This window comes from Nothoprocta perdicaria, unplaced genomic scaffold, assembly GCF_003342845.1.
Source record: "Nothoprocta perdicaria isolate Ctin4 unplaced genomic scaffold, notPer1 scaffold_190, whole genome shotgun sequence".
In the NCBI taxonomy this organism is placed as follows: domain Eukaryota; kingdom Metazoa; phylum Chordata; class Aves; order Tinamiformes; family Tinamidae; genus Nothoprocta; species Nothoprocta perdicaria.
Window position 1 is genome coordinate 33296 of NW_020455094.1, and position 6547 is coordinate 39842.

A 6547-nucleotide genomic window follows, 5' to 3' on the forward strand; every position below is an offset into this window, starting at 1 on the left:
CCGCCTCCTCCTCCTCACTGCCTCCCTTGAGGTATTTATAGACACTGATCAGGTCTCCCCTCAGCCTTCTCTTCTCCAGGCTGAACAGGCCTAGCTCTCTCAGCCTTTGCTAATAGGAGAGATGTTCCAGGCCCCTCATCATCCTCGTAATGTTCCAGGCCCTGATCATCCTCCTTTATACCTGTGTAGAGAAGAATTTTCTAGGTGTGATGTGGACAGTGACGCTGAAAAGAGACCAGGAGGCTGATAGCATGCAAAGTCGGCTCCGGACTCTTGAAGTCTCCAAAATTGACTCAATCTTGCTTTGGAGATGTATCCAACTCCTCTGGAAGGGCTAGAATTCCAAAGAACAAACAAGAACTCTTCTCTTGCTCGGCTTTCAGAGTAAGACAGTGCAATAACACCAGGAAAAACAGAAGCATTATTGAAGGTATTTCTTGACCCTAAATTAATTTGTATAAAACTGCTTACAAGCATCACAATATCCAAAAAGCTATTTAGAGGAATATTTTTTACTCTTGCTCCATCTCTTCCTATCGGAAATGTCAAGATGGTCTGTTTAGACATCATTTCCAGTTGTAAATCCTCATTAGACTTGCTTCCTTTCTTATGTTAACTTTAAAAAGACATAAAAGAAATTTCTGAAAACTTTGAAATCAGACTTACGTTTGATTGCCAGTCAACACCAAGGCAAAAATACTGGGGTATTTTTTACAATTAATTTATTGAATGCTTCTGAAAATCAAAACTGGATTCCATATAGCAAATGATAATGCCCCCCCAAATATATACATATATATATACTCAGTCAGTTAAATATGATGTGATCTAGAGGAAAAAAGTAACAGCAGAAATAACTGTAATTCTAATTTTGCTCTTCAGTTATTACATTAAAAAGTAGAATATGTACAACCCTCCTTTGAGATTACCTACACAAAATAATCCTAACAAAAATGGTTGCATTAAACTAGAGTATAAGAACATCAAAGAAGCTAGTATAAGTTAAACAAATAAATATTTAACTCATTTTAGTTCTAGTTGTAATTATTTACATCCTGCACTGTTTTTTGGATAGTATCCTCTTTTCTAGGGAAAGAAGATTACGTGTATTTTTAAAAATTGTAAACATATTCTCAAGACTAGGTTAAAGTTGAAGATGAAGGAAAACAGTACAGATATGATTTTAAAATGATCTCACCTAGAAACGACTTGATTCATCCATTAAGTTTTGTAGCGAGTGTTAACAACCATCCAATATGTTATAAAACTTTTTCTGTGTGCTTCAGTTCCTTTTTCTTCCATATACTAAAATCTTCTATTTTATCTTCTTTTCTGCCATTCTCTTTCTAAATTCATAATACACTTTTCAATTCCCTTTCATATTTTATAATTCTTTCATTTAATGCACCTGGATTTTCTTTCTCTTGTTCATTAGATTACTTCTCCCTTCTCTAGTGATTCCCTTCCTCTGCCTCGGTTCCATACATAGAGATAATTTTCCTAGCAAAGTAAAGTAACATTGATGAAGGAGTGACAGAACATTATATGGATTACAGTTCTTCACAGTAAGTTTTTGCTTTTGGAAAAAAAATGAAGTTGAGGGAAGAAATGTTGGAAACAAATGATATATAGCACACACACACACAGAAATGTTGTATTAGAGATGTGCAAATAGCACAGAAAAGTCACATCTGAGGTCATGCCATAATTATAAGCTTATTAAAGTGACTTTCCTTTGGGAGTTAGGCCACTGTTTCAAATAATGCCGTAGGAAGGAAGGTACATTTCTCTTGTTAGAACACCTCCTGGAAAGGTTTTTGTTTATTTTTGCTGTACCAGCTGCAGGCAGAAGTCACAAGAGAGGTCTGGAAACACTAAAATAATCTCGAGATTAAAAAGCAATGCCAACCTCTGATGAGAACAGCCTTGGGGAATAATAAGTCCTGCTAGCTTGCTACATGGTAAGAGGAAGGAAATGCTGGGAAGATGCAGCAGTGCTGGTAGCTGGGGCAGTATTTTGTTGTAACAGTCAGGGCAGTACTCCAAAGGAAATTTCTTGTAGTCAGATTGAGTCTTTGGGCAAAGACAAAATCACATTTTTTTTTATTCCAAAGGTATCTTCCAAGTAGTTCAGGGAAATAAGACTATGAGAAAGTACGAAATATCAAAGAAAAAGAGTCCTGTATTTTAATAAAGGAAAAAACAGTACCTCCTAAAAAGCTGAAATTAGATGTTAAGGAAAAGACTGTAGATAATCAGCACAAATGGTAAGGTTGAGAGCTTGCTAGATGAATCAGGATATCATGTTAACAGATAGGGAGTTTTTTGTTCATTTACAAGAGTTTAAGGTGTGCAGGAACCAGTGTAATGGACAAATAAAACATCTGTTAAACAGTGCTGGAAGCTCTGTTGGAAACTCTGGCCTTAGGGGCAAAATGCTAGTGCAGTGATCTCAGTTGCCATCTGCCACAGAACAGAGCAGGAGTAAAGGAGTCAATCCTAAATCCTAAAGAAGTCTGCATTCTTTATGAAGACATAGGTTAGCAGATTCTTTTAATGCATAATTATACTTGCATTAATATGCTATAGCAATACTCCTCTGTTTAAAAAGAAATGACTTTTTGTCTGTGTAGATTAAGCCAGCAGCTCATAATAGTTTACTTTGTTTTAGCAGTAGTGCCTGGAGGCGTGAACCAAGATTGGATCTTCTGTGCTAAACATTGAAAACTAGATGGTAATACACAGTCCTACTCACTGAATTTATAATCTAAATAGATGTGTGGATTGCTGTGTAGACAGCAATATTATCCTTTCTTATCAGATGGGATAAAGTGATCAGCTGGCTAGTTCATAATAAATGGGCAGTCTAAAGCAGAACTTTATCACTGGATTACTTTTGTTCTATGGGTATCAAAAGAGAATTTGTAAAGAAATTGGGCAAAACTGGTTGCCTTGGTTTGGAAAACAATTTATCTTTGAAGAAGAAAATTTTTCTGTGTGATAAATATTAGATAATATTTCTGAAGCTACATATGTTTTCTCTTTAGAGCAACCCCAGCAGCATCAACCCTTGACTAAATTCAGTTGATTAGTCACAGTGAATATTCAGATAAGAGCATTTGGGGCTGGTGCAGGGTGGTGAAAGGTTTTGTGAATGAGCTAGATACCTGCTTAGTTTCCAGGTATCCCAAAAGACTCCTGGGAAGAGACTCCCACATATTTTGTATGTATCCCTGACACCTTTGCAGGAACACTGCTGGAGTGACAAAGCCACAACTCCACAGTGTCAGACCAGCTGCAGTGTTTTGACTGTGTGAGAAGAGCCTCCTCAAAGATTACAGTAGGATCCTGTTATTGATAGCTAAGAGCAGTTTGGGATCAGGTGGCTAAAACACCAATTTAATTGTCCCCTTTTCTCAGGGAGTTGAAATATGGGATGGTTGCCAGGTGCCCCTCTGAAAAAGTGGTCAGGCAATGAATGACAAAACAAGGGATTGAGGGCATCTCGTTAATAATGACTAAGTTCTGATTTAACCTTTACTCCTTTCAGAGCCTTCACAGGTTCACAGTCTTAACCGTATAGAGCTCAAGAGTTTCTGCAACTGTAAGACTACCCAGCTCTCACCCTGGAGCTCTGTGCCAGGCCTCAGCTTCTCCTTCCCAGCCTCTTGTATACCAACTTTATGTGTATCCAGCTAGAAAAAAAATGATGTATATGGAGTGCAGCTGAGCAGTGCTTTGAAGGAGACTACCCTGCAGGGTGTGCAGGGTCAGCAAGATCCTCAACATGAGCAGTGAGCAAAGCCAGAGAGGTTCCCACAACAGGTCAACAACGTGTGTGTACATCTGTGACCAACAAAGACCACTTCAGTATTGCTGGGAACAGATGAAGGGAGCACAGGCATTTTCTGAAAAATTATATTAAAAAGCAATGATAAAACCAATGTATTTATTGGACAAAAGGGCCTGAATGCAGAGGTCTGAAATGTAGTGGTTTTCAAAACTCCACTGACAACTAGAAAAGAAGAAAGAAAAAAGAATGAGATATGGAGGATATAGGGAGCTTGGCATGAAACTGTGTTCATCAGGGAGGACTGGAGAACATTAAAGGGACTCAAAAAATAAAATGTGAAGAATTAAAATCTTCAGAGAACTATCCCAAGTGAGATGGGAAGGGAACAGTAAAGAGAATAAGAGGAAGAATTACAGAAAGCTGATCTGTAGAAAGACATCATGAAAGTGATTGTAGCAGCCAGTTTTAGATCTTTACAAATGTATGAAGACAAGAGAAGACAAAGTCTGTTTATGCAGGAGCATGTCGTGGGGAATAAAACATATTGTCTGTCTGTGCAGGTGTGGTGAGAATTCAAGCTGAAATACTATCACGCCTGGTCCTTTTGTATCATGAGCCTTCAAAGAACAAAGATGTATAGAGTGAAAGGCCAAAAGCTATTTAGGTGATGGTAGGATGGATAACCAAATCCCTGCAAACTTGTTTGGCTAAGTGACTATCATTGTGCCTAGGACATAACTGTCCAAAGGTACCATGAAGGCTGAAACCCTAAAATCAAAGGTGAATTACATAGCATGGCACAAGTAGGGTAAAAGAGAATAGTGAGAAAATTATGGGGTGTGTTTGTGCTGAGTTCTTGATTGCAGGATGTTAGATTAAGCAATGGATTCCCAGCAGGAGCAGATGAAATTCAAATAATTTGAAAATACTCTAAGTGAAAGTATTCTCTTTTCACAAGAGGATATATAATTTCTACATCTCTCATCTGTTTAATTAAGAACAAGGTTTCAAATAAAGTAAATTCTAGCCTATATTAGCTAGAATATTTTATTCACCTTCTTCCCTTCACACAAGCTGCAGACCAATCTGTATTTCCAGAAAGGCTTTTGGTATTTAGTACCTTCCCAAGAGTGTGCAGATCCATTAATGCTTCATGATCAGTTTTTCTGCATACATTTACAAACATCTGTACTTCGTTTTTCTGCATACATTTACAAACATCTGTACTTCATGCATAACAGCCGAATTCTGCGCATTATCTTTTGTCCTGCCAGGGATTCAAAACAGGTTCAAACATTTCCAGTTTGTTCAACATGCTCAGGCATCTACAAGTACCCATTTGGCAACAGTTGCATTGTGGCAAGATAGTTTTTTTTGCAGTTTCAGTCAGCCAGTTGCTGTGATATTGTACCTTCTTAACTAGTGAGTTGCTTTCTGTGTTATTTATGATTACTTTTTGAATCCCTATTGTGCAATCCCAGCAAACTCACACAGGTTATTTAATTTGGTTGGTTTGAGGCATCCAGTGATGCACAGTTAACGCTATCTGTACACTCTATTCTCTCCTTACCTGTCCTGTTATTTCTGCTTTGTTGAATGGATTTTGAGAGGGTGTGAATATGACTCCAGGCTATAATAACTTTCCTTTGGGAATCATTATTCTGGAGAGGAAAAGAAACCAACATTTTATCAAATTAAGGATTTTTGATGTAATAAGTTTGGCTTTGACTTGAACAGTATCACAGCAGTTGTCCATGCAGATAAAGCTTCCTGTGCCAGGTGGATTGGCTCATTATTCATGTAGGTGCTGAATAGCAGGAGTGCAAGAACTCTTCCTTTCGCAAGCCATTTTGTTTTGTCTTTGCCATCAGTGCTAATTTTTATATAACCTGGTGCAAAATGCTCTGCTTTATGATAGAAATTGTGTCAGCTCTACCATTGGTTTTTGCTTTATTATATGGTACAATTTTGGCAAGAAGCCTGTGGTCACTCAAGATGGGCTGCCGACAGATGACAAACTCAGAATCACAGCAGGAGTGGTCCTGCAATGGTCCTGTTAGAAGCTGTACTCCCTGATAAACATCTGTCATAAAAATCCACTAGCATGTAAAGTTAAACTATTGTTTGTTGAGAATACGTAAAATATACTCAGCTGATCTACAGTAAGTGTACAAAGCAGCATATTTTAAATTACTGAAATTGTGAATTTTGCAATTTTACACAGAAACAATTTTGCTTTGTAAGCTATAAGCAAGTATTTTTTAGAATGAAAAAAGTTGCCTTGTGCTGTGCTAAGTAGATAATCATTGCTTAAAATCTATCTTTATTACATTTTTTTTAATCTCAGATCTTCCCAGATCTTCTGTTCTTTCTTTCTGCATATTCTGCACGCCAAAACATTGGCGATGTATAAACAAATTCAACTACTTTGAATGAGAAGTAAATAGAAGATTCTTTAAATCTAAATCTGTAAATTTAAAGTCAATAGAAGACTTCCTTGAGTGCTTTGCTCTGTTAATTCACAAGACCAGTTTTAATTCCTTAGTATAAATTGCTGCCCAGTGTTGCTTGCAATGCCAGACACAACCATATCGCGGAGTGGATTACCAATACGAACGCAGATATTTCCTAAAATTCGCTTCTTCCTTTGATTTAAATTCATGTGCGCCTTCCTGCACTAGGCTAAGAAATTCAGTGTCATCTAATAGATATTTATTTCTTGTAGGAAAAAAAAAAAAAAAAAAAAAAAAAAAA